The sequence below is a fragment of the Cibotium barometz genome, chromosome 10 (assembly GCF_041138505.1).
Source record: "Cibotium barometz isolate CiBa-2024 chromosome 10, ASM4113850v1, whole genome shotgun sequence".
Taxonomy (NCBI): Eukaryota; Viridiplantae; Streptophyta; class Polypodiopsida; order Cyatheales; family Cibotiaceae; genus Cibotium; species Cibotium barometz.
In genome coordinates, this window is record NC_141055.1 from 55,861,933 (window position 1) to 55,881,807 (window position 19,875).

Below are 19,875 nucleotides of genomic sequence, written 5' to 3' on the forward strand. Positions count from 1 at the left end.
AGGAAAGTGGCAGAAGGGGTCCTTGCCTTTGCTTTGTTGGTTCTTGTGCCAAGTTTATTGGCTATTAGTGATGGTGGTCTGGAAATCTTTGATGTGGTAGTGTATGGTTCCCACATCTTATGGTGGTAAAGATTGGGCTTCTTCTTTGCTTGTTGTAGCTTCAATGTGGTGATATTTTTGTAGTGTTGGTTATTGTCAAAGAAGAGGGAGACGAAGAGAGTAAGGAGTTGTATTCTTTGAAAATCTTGGAGATTCTTGCACATTCAAAGGGGATCCATGTGATGGGTGTCGTACCATGGACTAGGCTCTCACCCACCATGGCTCCCCCATCCATATACCTAGATGGATGTCAATGATGAGGCTTACTGTAGGTGCTAGCGACTGTTAGTGTCTATTCATCGGTGCCTTTGAATTGCAAAGACCTTAGTGATTGCTACAGGTGGCATGCATGTGATATATGGGATAAATGTGTACCTATGTATGTTCTTCTCCATTTCGTGACATATACTCCATCTTCTCTACTTTTTTTGACTCTTATTTCTTCTTTTCTTAGAGAAGATTGAGGGGTTTATTTGTGAGGAGTTTGACATTGAAGGGGTCACATAGAATGAAAATGGTAACATTGAACAACTACTTAAACAATGTGTACACCTAATAAGGAGAACATAGAAAGAAAATGGCAACATTGAACGCCGCTCTTGAACAAACGATTGTTGTGTATGCACATGATAAGGGAATCCAAAGTGTGTTGAAAAATCAAGCGTGGTTAAGCTCATGGTGGATCAAAGAAAATGACAGACATGATTAAGCACAGTGATTTAGATAATACACAAGATGGGATTCAACATGATTGAGCTCATGGTGGATCAAATTGGAGGGACATGATTAAGCATAGTGATTAAGATAATACACAAGATGAGATTAAACTAATAGCAATAATTAACTAAAAACCCACATAAATCTCTTGCATTAGAATGATCCAAGTACATCATTATATAGCTCTTTATGGAGTCCCAATCCATGCTTTGTGAGCACCCTTGTGCCACCCATGTGTCAATAAATGCTCACATGCCATTTGTGCTATTCATGTGCCACCTTTTTGACCTTTGCCTTCACCTTTTATAAATGACCATATAAATCAACTTTAGGCTTTTGAAATTCAAACACTTAACAAAATTAAAATACTTAGCTCAATAGACCATGTTGGGTGCAATCTCCCCCCCCCTTGTGCGTGGCCTTCCCCCACACAAGAGTATTTCTTTATTAGCTTTCTTTCCACCAAAATTAGGCCATAGCCCCCAAAATATACAAAATGTGCTTTTAGAGAGCACGGCACTCTTCTTTTACAAAAATAGAGTGTATAATATTGGGACTAGGGTAAAGCCATAGGCTTTAATAAATTCCATATTATAAATGTATCTTTCCTAAAGTTCAAAAATGGAAAAATCATTTGCTAAGGTTGCAAGCTACTATGCTTGCCAAAAATTAAATGTGATGAACCAAGACATTTCTTCCAAAGTAAACTCTTCATTTCCCATAGTCTTCATCACCTGAAAATATAAGCCCAATTAATAATTAAATTAATCCCACAAATATTAAACAGGCACAAATCATAACCAACTCATTGACTACCAGGCGTAAGTACCCCAGGAATCACCCTGCCATACAAACCTAACTGAAATAATCATAGATGGCCTCAAACATACGTCATATACCGCACGTATTAATATTTATAGTGGTGTCACCCACGATATTAACCTAGCCGGCATGACGCAAGAGTAACCTAGGCGTCCCCAAATTACTCAAGAGGGGATAAATACTATTTTTCTAGAGGACTTAAAATATATTCTCATGACATCCCTCTTGCTTGAGTTTGCAATTGTCCTCAATTGCGGATTTGCTGGGTTTGAAAAGAATGAAGAATTTCAGGGTAAACTCGAGAAAATCTCTCAGGCATCCATTTAGCATCTTCTTGAGGATGATTCTTGAAAGTCAAAAGATACTTGAAGTATTGATTACCTGTTCTTGTTGTTGTTATCTCTTGATCAATGATAGCATCAGGAACTAAGACTTCTTCCTCTCCTTCAATAAGAGGTGGTTCCTCATATGTTAGGTGAGTAGGAAGCGTTCCTCAAAAGGGTTTCAAGAGATGGATATGAAAAGAATTGTGGATATTCCAATTAGATGGAAGCTCTAGTCTATAGGCCACATCATTAATCTTTTGAAGGATTTTAAATGGCCCATAATATCTAGGCGCACACTCTTTAATCGCCGTTTTTCAATTCTCAAAAGTACATAATCACCTTCTTGAAATGAAAAATCTTTACGCTTCCTATTTGCTTGAGATGTATACTTCTCTTGAGCTCTTGCAATACAATCACGCACTTCAGATAAAATGCGATCAAAGTCTCTAATATATTGGTCGACAGCTTCAATCTTATGGGAGAGTCTAGTAGCCGGAATAGGCAAAGCTCTACCATAGATAATCTCAAATGGTGCTCGACCAGGCAGTATGAGGAGTATTATTATAAGCAAATTGGAGTAGGTGTATGTACTTATCCCATGCACTAGGTTGCTGGGAAACATAGGCTCTAAGCATATCTAAGATAGTGCTATTTGTGACTTCGGTCTGTCCATTCGATTCCGGATGGAAAGCCGTGGAAAAATCTAACTTAGTGCCTAAGTTTGAGAAAAGAGCAACCCAAAAGTGACTACAAAATTTAGAATCTCTATCAGAAACTATCACTTTGGGTAGTCCATGATGAACAAAGATTTGCTTGACAAATATGTTCGCAGCTTGCTGAGAAGTTAGTGTCTTTTTACATGGAATAAAATAGGCTTGCTTACTGAACTTGTCCACTATTGTCCAAATCATGTCATGATGACTGGAAGTAGTACGAAAACCAGTAATGAAGTCCATAGACACTTGTTTCCATGGTCTATCAGGAATGGGTAGAGGCATAAGCAATCCTAAAGCTTTGCCTTTGTAGCTTTTAATTGCTTGGCAAATGTTACATTCAGCTATAAATTTAGCTACATCATTCTTCAAATGAGGCCAAAAGAATTCTCGAGAAACTACTTGAAGTGTTGTGGAAACTCCTCTATGTCCCACAAATGGTGGTTGGTGCATCTCTTCCAAGACAAGTTGTCTATAAGGTTGAGTAACACACAATCTTTTCTCAAAGAAAAGATAGCCATCATTATGAGAATAACTTCCTTGAGGTGTTCAATTGTTTTCACGCAATTTGATCCATATTTCAGAAAAATCTGGATCAATTTCATAAGTTTCTTTCATAAGTACAAATGGTTCACTTTCAATAATGGAAATGTTGTTGATATTTGGTCTTCGACTCAAAGCATCGGCAATAACATTTTCTTTTCTAGGTTGGTATTAAATCATAGGTTGGAAACTTTGAATGAAAGATGTCCATTTGATGTGCCTATCTGAAATAAGGGATTGCGTAAGCAAATGCCTAATGCTTTGTTGATCCATCGATAAGAAATTCAGAACCCATTAGGTAATGCTTCGAGATTTTCAAAGCATGCACTACTACTGCTAATTCCTTGTCATATGTGCTATAATTTTGCTCTGCAGGCTTAAGCTTTCTACTCTGATAAGAAATAGGATGGTTGTCTTGCATAAGAACAGCTCCAAATCCTTTGCCACTAGCATCAGTCTCACTACTATAAAGAATGGTCTTTGAAAATCAGGTAGTGTTAGAACTGGTGCTTGTGTTAAAGCATTCTTGAGTGTTGCAAAAGATTTATCTTGCTTTTCAGTCCAATTGAAATTTGTAGCTTTCTTAAGGAGTTCAGTCAAAGGATGAGCAATATAAGCAAAATTCTTGACGAACTTCCTATAATAACTACATAGGCCAAGAAAAGACCTAAGGTCATGTATGTTTCTAGGCATAAGCCAAGAAGCTATACACTCAATTTTCTTAGGATCTACACGAATCCCTTCAGCTGACACTATATGACCTAAGTATTTAATCTCTTTTTGAAAGAAAGAACTCTTTTCAGGATTGACATACAATTCATTTTCTCTCAAAAGGTTGAACACTTGTTCTAAGTGTTGTTCATGCTCTTGTCGATCCTTGCTGAAAACAAGAATATCATCAAAGAACACTATAACAAAACTTTGAAACTTAAGGAATATGTGATTCATCATACGGCTGAAAGTAGCTGGAGCATTGGTCAAACCAAATGGCATAACCAAAAACTCATAATGACTAGTTTGTGTTCTAAAAGCTATCTTAAAAATGTCAGATTCAGTCATGCGAACTTGATGATACCCAGACTTTAGGTCAATCTTGCTAAAGACCTTTGATCCTCTAAGCTTGTCAAGAAGATCATCTACCCTAGGAATAGGATATCTGTTCTTGACAGTAATCTTATTCAATGCACGGTAGTCTACACACATTCGAAAAGTTCCGTTCTTCTTCTTAACAAGAAGGATTGGAGCTCCAAAAGGTGAACTACTAGGTCGAATAAGGCCTCTCTCTAGCAAGTCTTCGATTTGGTTTTGGATTTCTTTTTGCTCTAAATTGTTGACTCTATAGGGAGCTTTACAAGGTGGAGAATTTCCAGGCAATAAGTCAATACTATGATCCTCAGGCCTAGACTTAGGTAATCCTGGAGGTAGATCTTCCATAAAACAATCACTAAATTTGGAGATAAAAAGATCAAACTTTGGACTTTTGGATGTGTCAAACTCAGCATCAAGCTGGTTAACCCATACCATATAAGTCTTGTCTCTTTTTCTTAGAGCTCTCTTTGCTTGAGTGTGACTCAACAAAGGACTCATTTCTCCTTTGAGTAGACATTGGAGGAAAATATTTTCATTGTCCTTCCTTAGACAAATGTTATGAGTGCCATAGTCTATAATAGGATTATACATGTGTCTCCAAGGCATACCCAAAATTATATCTACCCCTTGTAAAGGTGCAACTAAGAAATCCCTCTTTTCTAAATGCTTGATGCATAAATCCAAACCTTTCACCTCTTGCATACAATTATACTTTGTTCCAGCAAATGCTGCTTTGACTTTATAGTGCGTAGGTGAAGAATGAAGATTTAATGCTCTAAGTGCCTTTTCAGAAATGAAATCATGTGTACTACCATCATCATGCAAAATAACAACTTCATGTCCATTTATTGTTCTTTTTATTTTAAGCAAAGAATGAACATGAGGTTTACCTTCTTGTTCTGAGTAGTCTGGATCGGAATTACCCTCTTGCTTGAATGATTCTTCTTCATTGTCGTCTTCTTCAATCATATTGACTCGAGCGGCTGCTGCTGGTGTCGAACTCTTGGTACACTCCGAACAATTCGGGGCTATGTGTCCTTCTTTGTGGCACTTGAAACATTTGATAGGAGGTGCCTTCGGTTTTCCACCATTGACTTTCTTATTGGTACTCATGTTGCCTTTAACCTCGTCCTTGCTTTTGTCATAACCTGGTTTATACATCTTCTTTGGAGCATAAAAAGATTTAGTAAATGGTTTAGAAGAAGTACCCTCATGTGCTTTAATCTCTTTAGGAAAACCATTTTTGCGTTCGGAATTAGTTGCCAAAGATATTGCAGTAGCTAGTGAATGAGGTCGAAACATATTCACATCGGCCCTAATGGTAGATCTAAGGCCCGAAATGAATTTCCTCTTTTGGTCCTTCTCGCTGACTCTCTCCACAACCTGCACCTGTGATAAAGTATTCGAGAACTTTTCTACATACTGTGACATAGTTTCCTTTTCAAGTTGATGCAAAGTGTCCCATTGGTGCCTAACTTTAGACTTAAATTGTGAGGGTAAAAAGTGCTTTTTAACCAGCCCTCGTTGAAATCTTTTCCAGGAATCTGGCTTGTCACGACCTTGCTTTATTACACTCCACCATAAAGCTACGCTGTCTACCAAATGATTGACTGCATATTTAATCTTATCACTCTCTGAAAATTTTTCTCCTGAAAAATAGTCATCTAGTTGACTAAGCCAAGCTAGAATAACCCTAGCATCCTTCTTTCCGTCATAATTTTGAAACGTGAAAGCTTTCCGACTAATCTTGGATTCTTTTTGTGACCTTTGTGCTTGCAATGTAGCATTTACAGTGGATAGTGTCATCTTCGTCATCAAAAGATAGCGAAGAGTCACGCTTACGTCTACGACTCGTGAGCTGTCTCTCCAATTCAATACGCTTCTCTCTCTCTTCTACAATTTGATGTTGTAAAGAAAGGAGTTGCTCTTGAATTGATGGCGAGATAGGAAAATCTGCCATAGTGCTTGTGCAAATGATGTAGATAAATAAAATTTTATTTTATTTGATGTAAATAAATAAAGCAAATGTAAGTACTTATCTTGTTGTTCTCCCACAATTTGATCTTGGTTGAAGCTGAACAAAGACGCTATTCAATGGCTGACTTGAATTCTCGTCGCTTCAAACAAATCCCGAGCGATTCCGCGTGATTTACGAGACTTGGGCTAGTCGAATTGTTGATGAAATAATTTTTTGCACTTTGAAACCTGCTGAAACAGTCCTGCAAACCTTGCCCAATCTCTGTAATATTTTCTAAAATTTTCTAGAATTTTTCAGAAATGATTTTAGAATTTTTTGGCCGTTTCTAGGCAATTTTTAAGCCTTTTAAAACCTGTAAATCACTTTTCTGCACCCAGAAATTTCAAAATAGGAAACCTTTTTTGAATTTCTCTTCAAATTTAAAAATAGGAGGAGTAAAAGCTCAAAAAGGTGATGTGACTTGCATGGGGCTTGGGAAAAGTAGGATTAGATTAAAGATTAATTAAGCTTATGGAGAGGATTAAGCCTTTTGGATTTTTTTAAAAATCAAAACCATGCACCGATTTGCGCCGGCAGGCTGCCCGCATTGCGCTTATGTCCTCATGAATTTTGTGATTTTTTTTATGGCTTTTCCACAAATAAACATGCTCCGTACATTATAGATTTGCTAGTGCTTGAAGCTTTCTGATTTCTGAGAAAATCCTGTGAGGTTTCTGGCTATTTCCATGCGGTCAGATTTTGATTTCTCTCAGTATTTAGAAAAACCACTTTTTGATAGAGAGGCGTGGTTTTGCAGGGTGGTTAGTGGGTTTGTGAGTAGATCTAGTTTTGAATTTTTGACCTTTGGGTAAAGACCTACAAAACACCCTTCTGTCCAATGGATAAATTCCTGCACTTTCTTGATTTTTGAGAAGATGAAGCTCTTTCCTACCTTCTCCACAAATCTCCTAGCCCAAGCTCTGATACCACTGCAACCGGAATCTTATTCTAGGAAAGATTGTGGAAGAGTAGAGAATTCACAAGAATTGATTCAACCATAAAAACCAATGCTTTGCAAGCTTCAACTAAATCAAATTAATTGAAATTCAAACACTTAACAAAATTAAAATACTTAGCTCAATAGACCATGTTGGGTGCAATCTTCCCGCCCCTTGTGCGTGGCCTTCCCCCACACAAGAGTATTTATTTATTAGCTTTCTTTCCACCAAAATTAGGCCATAGCCCCCAAAATATACAAAATGTGCTTTTAGAGAGCACGACACTCTTCTTTTACAAAAATAGAGTGTATAATATTGAGACTAGGGTAAAGCCATAGGCTTTAATAAATTCCACATTATAAATGTATCTTTCCTAAAGTTCAAAATGGAAAAATCATTTGCTAAGGTTGCAAGCTACTATGCTTGCCAAAAATTAAATGTGATGAACCAAGACATTTCTTCCAAAGTAAACTCTTCATTTTCCATAGTCTTCATCACGTGAAAATATAAGCCCAATTAATAATTAAATTAATCCCACAAATATTAAACAGGCACAAATCATAACCAACTCATGACTACCAAGCGTAAGTATCCCAGGAATCACCCTGCCATACAAACCTAACTGAAATAATCATAGATGGCCTCAAACATACGTCATATACCGCACGTATTAATATTTATAGTGGTGTCACCCATGATATTAACCTAGCCAGTATGACGCAAGAGTAACCTAGGCGTCCCCAAATTACTCAAGAGAGGATAAATAATATTTTTCTAGAGGACTTAAAATATATTCTCATGACATAAAACCTAACATGTATTCTCTTGATCTACACTCCATACTCATATGGTTGGAGAGTGGTCCATCTAGGATGCTCACTGAGCTACAATGTTGGCTTTGTCTTGACACTTTACACATCGGGAGAGTGGGGTTATGACTAGGGCTTAAGAGTCATGGTCCCTCATATCATCTAGAAGAGATGCTTGGTGTTACCTCCATCCTTGGAGGCCTCACCACTATCCTTCTTCTTAGTCATTACATTGGCTTTTTTGGCCCTCTTCTTATCAGCATGTGACCAGTGTTTGTCGAGATATCGAGTTCAACTAGTGTTACGGACATTGATGACTTCCCTAGGTGATAGTTTTTACACTAATGCCACTGGCATGGTTGGTGAGATTATGGTTGATATGTTGCGAGTGGATGACAGGCTGTGTGACAGCCACTTTGGAGTACTAGAGTTATCGCATAGTTATAGCGCCAACTCATATAATCGAGTTCACACTATGGACTGACCATTATATGTTATTGTAGGAGAGTTCTTTCCCTTATAGTATGTACTCTTGTCTTTTGAGATATATGAGAAGAGAATAAGATAGAAGAAAATTCAGCCATCCATCTCTCTCTTGTGTCTTGCTCTCTCTTGTGTGTGTGTTTGCTTGCTGTAATAAGGAACTCAAGCTCTTCCTCTCCCCCTCATTCTTTTTATGGTTTCAGAGCTCTTGTTCATGATGTGAGAGCTAAGGATGCAAGCAAGAGGAAAGAGCAAACCAAGCAAGGAAGTGGTATAGAGGGAAGAGCATCGTCATCTCATTCCCTTTTTGTTTAGGTATGACACCCCCTGGGTAACTTTGTTTAGGAAAGAGGAAACCAAGCAAGGAAGTGGTATAGAGGGAAGAGCATCGTCATCTCATTCCCTTTTTGTTTAGGTACGACACCCCATGGGTAACTTTGGGAGCTACACATTTCTGATTGAGGAGTTGTCTTCACAAGCTTGGAGGTGCCTGTAAGGTGTGCAATACTTTGTACTAAAATTTATACTTTGTACTAAAATTTTATAGCGGCTAGAATTGCATTTCGATCTCCGTTCGATCTTTGCACGGTGTTTTTAGCAGTTTCAGAAAGTTTTGGTTGAGAACTGTCTCTAGCCGAAATTTGGCTATTGTAGTGCAACAGTGAATTTTGGAGTGCAGACAATGTTTGCACATGTATTGCTAATCTTAGGTGTATGTACATGTACTTTGGTCATATGTATTTCTGATCTTAGGTGTATATACATGTACTCTGGTCACATCTGGTGACCAGAGTACATGTATTTCTGATCTTAGGTGTATATACATGTTCTCTGGTCACATCTGGTGACATACAGGCTATGCTAAAGTACCGCCTACAACAGTCATCTCAGAGAAGATATTGTTGTGTTAAAGGTTGCATACAGAAATTATGTGTTTATAGGTTTCTAGGCAAACATGTCTTAGGGACTCAATCAAATTGTTAGTGAGAAGCTAGACAAGAACAACTTCCATGCTTGGAAGTTTAGAATGACTAATCTCTTGATGGGTAAAGGATTTTGAGACTATGCTGAAGGATACAATGAGGAGCTTCCAGAGTTGTCTGAAGAGAATGCTACTCTAGTACATTCAAGGACTGGAACCAGGGTGTAAGGAAAGTTATGTATCAGCTTTCAATCAGTGTCACAGACACAATGATAGGACACATACACGATGCTAACACTCCAATAGTTGCATGGCAGAATCTCTAGTGTAGATGTTCCAGACCAACACAAAGGCAAGAAAATTTTAGCTAAAACAAGATCTGCATATTGTGGAGGAGAAAAGCATCTCTATTAATGAGTATGCTTTAAAGATCAAGGACATTGTTGAATCCCTTGGGTCTATTAATGTATCGGTGGAAGATGATTTAGTGAGCGTCTATATACATGGACTTGGCAAAGAGTATAAGCCATTCAAGACCTCCATTGCAATCAGACAGAATGTTTCCAACTTTCGGGACTTAGTGTCTATATTGCTGATCATAGAAAAAAAGTCTTAGGGTGAAAACTCTTCATCTCATAAAGCAAGGACACATGAGAATAGGCCTTCTACTCCAATTTAGGTAGAGACAGAGGTAGAGGTCGTGGTTGAGGCCAAGGTGGTGGCCGACATGGAAACTAGAATTATGGACAACAATAGTCCAATGGTTCACAACAATAGTAGTAATCTGATACACAGGTGAAAGATACCGGTCTAGAGGCACGAGAAGCCTGAGGGGCCAAGATGGTTGGCAAAGAAATCAAAGTGTAAATAGCATAGAGTGTTATTATTGTGGGCAAACAAGGGCACATGGCAAAGGACTGCTTTGAAAAGTAGAATGACATTAAAAGTGAAAAGTTGCAGCAAGGCAAATATGCATCATCTAGTAAACAGGGTGACCAGTCATGGTGAGTGGTTTAGAGACATGTAGAAACAGGTGATGATACTAAGCATCCCATTGAGTATGTTGGTAAATTGCCATTGTCTATGCAGGGTGGAAAGTTGCAGCAAGGCAAATATGCATCATCTAGTAAACATGGTGGTGATGATAGAAGTGAGCAACTGTTTATGATGTAGTACATGCTCAGTTCCATAACAAGAGATGTGTCAGGATCTAAAGATATATGGTATGTGTATTCTGGCATCTCTAACCACAAGGCTAGTCATGGTGGTTTAGAGACATGCAAAAATTAAAAAAACTAGGGTATGTAGAAACAGGTGATGATACTACGCATCCCATTGCGTATGTTGGTAAAGTGCCATTGTCTATGCAGGGTAAAAAATGAAGTACTTGGTAGATGTACTTCATGTTCCAAATATTACAAAGAACCTGGTTTCTTTTGGACAGATGGTTGAGAAGGGTCTGCAAATGAGGTTTAATCCTCAAGGATGTTTTGTGGAGACTTCAAAACTCAGTGTCGCTTGGTTGTAAAGGGTAGCAAAAATGGCAAGATGTTTACTTTGGATGTGAAGATGCATGAGGTAAATGTTTGCGCATGTAACAGGTATCATTGGAGGTATTAACATATGACATAAGCGTATTGGTCATGTGAATATACAATGACTGAAGTCTATGTAGGCCCAAAATATTGTTTTGTAGGTTTGTCCCAACATTTAAGGTTGGTGGTATGTATATTGTGAAGCATGCCAGCTTGGTAATAAGCAGGCCAAACATGCTTTCCTACATGAAAAGCATGTCAGTGCAAGGACATTAGATCTTATTATACATTCAGATGTATGGGGACCGACCAAGACTACAATAATTGTACGTTGCAGGTTTTATGTTACATTCATTAATGATCACATTAGGAAAGTGTGGGTTTATTTCATGAAGGAGAAAAGTGAGGTGTTTTTCTCACTTTCAGAGATTTAAAGTCTTGGTTGAGAAGTAAAAAGGCATACAAATAAAATTCCTGAGATAAGATGGCGGGGGAGAGTATTTCTCAAATGAGTTCAATGATTTCTTGAGAAAGTAAGAAATCAAGAGATAGTTTACATGTAGATATACTCTGCAACAATAGAATGGTGTTGTGGAAAGAAAAAATAGGCACATTGCAAAAGTGGCATGTGCCTTGATGTCTGAAAATAATATGCTACATTATTTTGGGTAGAAGTAGTAGCAATTGCTATGTATGTAATAAACATGACCCCCACTGCATTTATTCATGGTGTGACGCCTAAACATAAGTTTACAAGCATAAAACCAGATGTGTCTCACTTGAAATCATTTGGGTGTATTACATATGTGCATGTTCTTGATGAAGTGAGAACAAAGTTGAATCCAAAGGCAAAGAAATGCATCTTCATTTTGGTTATACGTTGGAGCAAAAAGGTGATAAATGTTATAACCCTACCACTCGTGAGATGCGAGTAAGCATAGATGTTGTCTTTGATGAGATGAGTAGCTGGTATGCACCAGCAGTTGGCAACATGAGATGTAGATGTAAGAAGTACTGATGATGCACTGCATGTAGAGTAGTAATCACGGGTGCTTAGTGGACCTAGAGAGTCCTCTAGTAGTGGATCTAGTGTTAGTCCATGGTCAAGAAGGTTGAGGATAGATGTAGGTACACATGTATCACATAAAATTAAGGAAAAGGTAGATCAACCTTTTGTGCCTGATTTGTCAGCAGGTCACTCATATGTGGATGGTGACTCTAGTGGCTTTGAGCAGAGCCTTGATAAGGAGCTTGGCATTTTGTCTGTGTGATGATTACTCCTAGTGTAAGGAGAACCAAGGCTATTTTGAGGACACCTAGCAGTAGCATTGGATTGAAATGCAACATGGATGGTTGCCAAGGGCTATGTGCAAACCTATAGCATTGACTATGAGGAGACATTCAGCCTGATTGTAAGAATGGTGATTGTGAGAGCTGTCATTGCTATGGCTGCATCAAAGGGTTGGTCTTTATATCAAATGAATGTAAAGAATGCCTTCTTGTATGGTGATTTACAAGAAGAAGTATACATGATGTAGCCACCAGGTTATGAGAGTGATACACACCCAGATTTTGTGCGCAAGTTACCAAAGCCCTATATGGCTTGAATCAAGCACCCAAAGCATTGTTAGACAAGATCAGGGAGTATCTCGTTACCATTGAATTTTAGATATCCAATGTAGATTTTTCACTTTATGTGAAAAAGACAGACAGAGGGATCATGCTATTAGTCATTTATGTGAATGATTTGATTATCACTAGTGATAGTGATGCGAGCATACATGATGTCAGGAGGCTTTTGAAGTAAAAGTTTGAGATGATGAATTTGGGTGAGCTGTAGATACAGTATATGTCAGCATAGAGGATCAGGTGGCTGACATCTTCATTCACGAAGTCATTGGGCACACAGATAAGCTCCACAGGTTTAGGAGCTTACTTAGAGTGCAATGTGTGGAGTTGAGAGCGAGGGGAAGTGTTGAGAGATCGAGCTTAACTAGTGTTGTGGACATTGATTACTCACTTGGGTAATATAATCTTCTGCACTTATGCCACTAGCACGGTTGGTGACATTATGGTTGATATGTCACCAGTGGATGACATGCTGTGTGACAACCACTTTGGATAGTAGAGTTATGGCATAGTTATAGAGCCAGTTCATATAGTCAAGTTCACATTATGGACCGACTATTGTATGTTATTGTAGGAGAGTACTTTCTCTTATAGTATATACTCTTATCTTTTGTGATATATAGTTGTAGAGAAGAGAAGAAGATAGAAGAAAATTCAGCCATCTATCTCACTCTTGTGTGTGTGTTTTCTTGTAAGGAACTCAAGCTCTCCCTCTCCCCCACATTCTCTTTAATTTTTCCACAATAGTGGTAGGTCATCTTTGTTCTTAGTCCTTATTTGGTTCTCGGTCCTGGTCCTGTTGAGAAAAATAATTTCTCTTCACTAATGTATAGCTTGGGCTGCCTTCCCTTGAATCTACTTCTCTCTTCTTCTATGAGTGTTGCTTCCACTCTTGCAATGGTTGGATCTGGGAGGTTCTAAGAGTGTTGCTTTCACTCCTACAATGGTTGGATCTGGGAGGTTCTTCAAGGTAGCCACCAAAGGGCTATACTTCTCAAGTATTATGCTTTTTAACAATATGGCTATGAACATTGTTGCGGGGAAAATAGGTAACTGATGAGGGTTACCTAAAAAGATTCCCTCCCAAAATGCATGAAAGCTTAAAAATGGCTTGAAACACAGTTTTTTGAAAGTACATCTAGAATTCCATGTATACATTTGAAAATTACATGAATTTTAACTTTTTTTCAAGATTAAGAACGTGTAACCTTCGTAGATTTATAAACTGGCATTATTTGTGAAATAAAAATAAACTTGAGTTACAATGCAACTGGCATAGGAGTCCACACAACTTAAAGAAATATCAATCTTTTTTAAATAAAAATTTATTTCATAAATTTCATGAATGAAAGACACTTTCTTTAGTGGAATTTCTTGGAACAAATTCTACCACCACATAAATAGGCACATTATTTGACAAGTACTAAAAATATATTAGAATATATAACATTATATGCTCCATAATTTATGAATTGTCCTACAAACATTCTTGAGTCTATTTCTAGACCCAAATAGCAAAGCCTTGCGTATATGCTTACTTTGATAGTTTGCATGACATAATTATTTGATTTATTATTTATAAGTAGGTAGTGGGTGTGATATACAACTAATGCTAAGAGAGTAGAAAGTAGAAATATTTTTTCGGTAGGACAATTTTGGAGGGAGACATCATGGGTGTAAATTTTGACCTAGGTAGGCATTTGTTATGAAGGAGATGCTTGTTCTAAAATATGGGTATATGGTGGCAAGAAGAAATCGTAGCCTATATCATGTAGATATACGATGGTGGTAAAAATGTATAGTATGTGTATGTTGATGTTTGATGATCTAGATAAATTTGTCCACTATCATGAACTTAGGTGATGGTATGTTTAAGGGTAGTGAAGGAATAAGCTGTGGTTGCAATTATTTAGAGGACATGCAAAGGATGCTAAGAGATCGTATGTCTAAGGGTAGTGTGTGAATGAGCTTTGGCTACAATTATTTAGAGGACATGCGAAGGATGCTAAGAGATACAATCTTCACTGGCGACATTGCCTTTGTGTGCAAAGAGGAAAGAAAGGAGATTGTAACTTCTTGAATGGTGATAGAGAGGAGCTTGGTGTGAAAGAGAGAAGCTTGGAGCTTTTCACGAATGATGGTAGCTTCAACGTCTCCTATGTTAGAGAGCATACTACTACGGTACATAGGCATGGCAGAGTCCAAGTACATCCCTCCACGGTCCCACCATGCACATTTTCTTGTAGGTCTTTATCTTTAAAATTGAATTGTAGAACAAAATTCAAGGCTGGTGAATCAATTAACTCATGGTCTTTCAAATCAATGGAGTCTTGCAAGTCTAGATCAAAACTAATGGATTTGGTGGAGGGGTTGTCGATGCTGAGGTTCCCATGGTGAGGGTGGCGTCGAAGATGGGTGGGGGTTTAGTGGAAGTGGAGGGGATGTCGTGGAATGCAGTGTGCATTCCCAACTGTAGTGATAAAAAAGGGGGTGATGGGGGTGTGGATGATGGAGGTGGGGTGGAAAAATGGATGGGTGGAGAAGAAGGTTGTGCCTAGAAGAGTAGGAGGGTGGATGTGCCATACGGGGGTAGAGATGGTGGGGATTGGGTGCCGGTGTGGGTGGAAGAGGAACTGGGTGGTGGTGGGGGAGGTGGGGGAGAAGAGGGTCATGGGGGTGGTGGTGGGAGAATTTGACTAAGAATTTTAAGTAGCTTTGCAAAGAGTTCACTTCGATTCAACTTTATGTTTTTAGCATTTTTCCTTCAATTTCTCCAGCAACAGTTAGGGATATGGCCAAAAACTCTACAAATGATTTGTTTGGTATACTTTTTAAAGAGGATAAATTAGATGGGTTGAATTACTCCCTATACATTTTTATGGTCATAAATTAGACGGTTTGAATTAGATAAATTAGATGGGTTGAATTACTCCCTCTATACATTTTTATGGTCATAAATGTCCTTGTTGCAAAGGGCTTATAGGGTCATGTTAGTGGTGTGATGACCCCCCGTTGCACAATTTCTCTTGCTACTCCTTAAAGAGGTGAGGGCTAATAGATCCAACAGCAAGTTCCTCAAATTATTATTGACCAAAGAAGATGGGATTCTCATAATTCTCAAACGTTGGCATTGATTACCTTGTCAGTTAAACGGTCTACTATCATTTGCTCAAGTGTAGAATATCCATGCTTGTTTGGAACACTCTCTTAAAAGTCAAATTAACAATAAAAATATGCAAGAAAAGGGGTCCATGAATGAACATTTGACAAAACTATAGGAATTAAGAGAATAACTTCTTAATATTGATGAATGAACATTTAACAAAACTATAAGACTTGAGAGAATAACTTCTTAATATTGATGAAATCATTCCTAAAAAGGATATGATTAACATCACCCTCAATTCTTTACCTGAATATTATCTCAGTTTTAATACTTTCCTATGTCTTTCATTGAGAGGAAATGCAACCTCTCTTGACTATTAGGAGCTTGTAAGCTTACTGGTGTTTATAGGAGAATTAGTCCAGATAGTATGTTTTTGAGAGTTTTAGCAGAGTGATCAAGCTTTAGCACAACCAAGGATAAGGGTGAGAAATTTGAGTGGAAGACCAACTTCTAATAAAAATTTTGAGCCTAAAGCAAACACAATAAAACTAACACAAGTGAAAATTAGTTTTGAAAAAACAAAGAGGTTATGTTTTTAGGAATGTACTTACTTGCCATGCTTGCCAAGCATGGCCTCCAAAGATAACAATCCATCCTCTACCTTACACCCTTTTGAAGAGAGCTTCCAAACCCTGTTATACTGTAAAATCATATTCGTCTTGCGTAGGGAGGTGGTCCACTGCTTCAAGCTATATATATATACAAACAAATGAATGTTGATTTGTTAACATTACTTTCCAAGCGTGGCTACTCTCATTGTAACTCATCTTTTGTAATCGCGCAAAGTGCTTAATGTAAAAAGAGACATGGGATGATCGAGCTTATGTCTTGTGTAATGTCGATCATAGAAAAGAGTTGTACATAGAGCTAGGAAGGCTAGTTTTGGGCCCCCAATTGTCAATGGGTAGCCACCATTGTAAATTATGAGCTCTTGTATATAAGACATTTGATGAAATATGAAAAGGGACAACCCCATTAGTCTCATTTGAGTTTTTCCTTATGAGCTTGTGGATGTATGCTTGCTTGTTGTGCTTGCATGCTTGATTGTTGGTGTGTGCTTGTAGGGACGGTGATGCTCTAGCTTCTCTCCTTCTCTTCCCTCTCCCCTCTCTTTGCTCTTTACCAAGTGCCTTTTGCATGCGTATGGAATGGAGTGAAGGTTGAGCTTTCCATAGCTCCCTCCTTCTTGCTCTCTACCTAGCTATTGAATCTCTACTTGGGTAACACAAATAGAGGTGGAGTGAGCCCCTAGCAGTTTCACATCAAGAAGTTAACCCTCATTAGGGTTGGCTAAGTGCACCTCTCCAAACTCGACCCTTGCATGTTGTTTCTCTTCTTCTCTCTCTCTCTCTCTCTCTCTCTCTCTCTCTCTCTCTCTCTCTCTCTCTTTTGTGTGCAAGGTAGTATGTTAGGATTAACATCTTTGATGCCATTGACGGGAATGCATTTAGCTTAGGGTCCTCCACTTAGTTCATTTGCTAGAGTGTCCTTATTTGGCCCAGTTGGAGTGCAAATCCACCGATTGGTTTCTTGAGTTTGAGCTTGTTTTTGTTTGTTGATGGTGATTCGATTCCATGGAGCAATGGAGGTCAATCAAAGCATTGGAGCATTAAGGTCCTCATCAAGCACGGAAAAAGCAAGTAAGTGTTCAAGCTTTGCTCTTGACATTTATGCAAACCTCTTACTTTTTGTTCTTCTTTCATCAAGTTTGCACCATAGCTTAATTAACAAAGTAATCTTAATTAGTTAGGTTTCCTTAAGCATTATAGGCATCAATAGATAGCTTAAGACTAGCACTAGCTCTCTATTAAATCAAAAATCCAAAAAATTAGTGGGAAGATACTTGAAACTCCAAGAATATGAGGGGGAAACAAGGTGAAAATCACATTCTGCAGGTTTTTCCTTTCATAGGCCACGGCCGTGGCACTTGTGCCATACCCATTTCTTTCTCTCTAGCTAAATTTGGGAAAATCTCCAGCCTCAATGTGGCAGTTAGCATTAAAAATAGAATAATTGCATTAAGTGGGAATAAATAGCATTCAATTGCATTCAACCAAGTAGGTACAGCTGCACTGTTAGGGAATATAGTAGGTGGTAGTTAGACCTGTAGCCTTAAATTCCTTAAAAAATCTCTAAAATATGATAGTGCCACGGTCGTTGCTTCTCGAAGGGTATGCCTATTCCAAAGCATTCATCTCGTTTGCCACATCCATGTCATTACCTTTTACCCCTCCTCCAGAAAGCATACGGTTGTTCCACTTATTCCACGCCCATACCAATTGTCTTGTCTAAAGCGTACACCCATGATGGCTAACCTGCCACACCCATACCATGCACCCACCATGCCGGTGCCTTCTTCATCTAAAAGCACATGCCCTTTCCTTCATGAAGCCATACCCGTGTCCTTCACAAAGCGTACACCCATGCCATTTTCTCTCTAAGAAGCGTGCACTAGTTCCCTTTAGAAGTGTTTGCCCATACCGTACGGTCGTACCATTCCCAAAAAATAAAGATTGTTCACAGAGGGATTCTGCATAGTAGTTCCATACTTCCATGCACCTTGGGGTAAATTGGTGTGAAACAACCCTCTTTAGACGACGTAAATTCTCCTAAAGCTCCCTCGCTCCTAAGGTCAGACCCACCAATCAATATCGCATGGAGCCAAACGGTGCTCGTCTTTGACAGCACCAGTGAGAGCGAAGACCATCCCAGCACGGGATGAGAAACTCCTGACCTTGAGACAAGAGAACCTGAACCTCAGTGTATGGATAGACCACCTATCCACCAAGAGCAAGATTCTACCTCTCCCACACATTCATAGAGAAGCCTTGCTTCGAGGCTCTGCAACTTTATCCTGGGAAACACACAGTCGAAAGAGCTGTAGGCCAGGGCCAGAGGTATGGAACATCGACAAGAAAGTGAGCCCACGCTGTCTCTAGATCCTAGAGTGGAAATCGAGCAAAGCAAAAGCCGTGAGACCCAGATCTAACCACCGGTTTGGAGAGAATACACGGCTCAAAGACCCATACAAAACCTAGGGCTAGGTCCATCTTCTCAAGGGTGAGAAACATTATACCAGAGAGAAAGGGTCTACCCGAGCCCATCACATCATCCAGTCCACCTATATATCAATAGTACCCACCACAGGGAGCATATCCTGGGTACCACATGGGACCACAAGGGGCACAATTGAACCCACCCATAAGATAAGGGCCTCCAATGGTTTATTTTCCTCCTGGGTCTGCTCCTCCTCCAATCGTTTCTCAACCAACACCCGCTCCAGTAATGGTAGGGCTAAGACTAGAAATGTTAAGATTAGCCATGGAAATAAGGAGGGGGTGGCTGTGGGCATCACGTCCCCAGCACCAGCGTAACCTACACCAAGACCCATATTAGAGTGGAATAATTCCGCAAACATCTCAAAGCTGATCACTAAATTTGATGGGATTGGAGACCCATCCCACATTTAGAGATGTTCAACTAAATTTGTGAAGCCTTTGGCCACATAGAAGATCAAGTTAAGGTGAGTGTCTTTGGCCTCACCCTCGACGGTAAAGTAGGCTAATGGTTTAGGTCCTTGAAAGCAAAGGATAAGGCCACCTTTGAAGCCTTGAAAGAGACCTTCAAGGTAGGATATTCTCTCCAAGGTACCAGATGGAGTTTGGTGGAGTAGTTGCACAATGTCAGACAAAGGGATGGTGAAACATATCCTTCCTTGAAGGCCTCTTTCAAGCCTTCAAAGGTGGCCGTATCCTCTGCTTTCAAGGACCTAAACCATTGGCCTGCTTCACCGTCGAGGGTGAGGCCAAAGACACTCACCTTAACTTGATCTTCTATGTGGCCAAGGGCTTCACAAATTTGGTTGAACATCTCTAAATGTGGGATGGGGTCTCTAGTCCCATCAAATTTAGTGATCAGCTTTGAGATGTTTGCGGGTTTATTCCACTCTAATATGGGTTGTGAGACCCCTACCCTCTCGGCGCACCGAACTCAGGAGTGCTAGCAAACGGAAGTAGCAACCTCTCGCACCGTAGGGGGGGCAGAGCTTCCCACTTGGGGCCTCACCC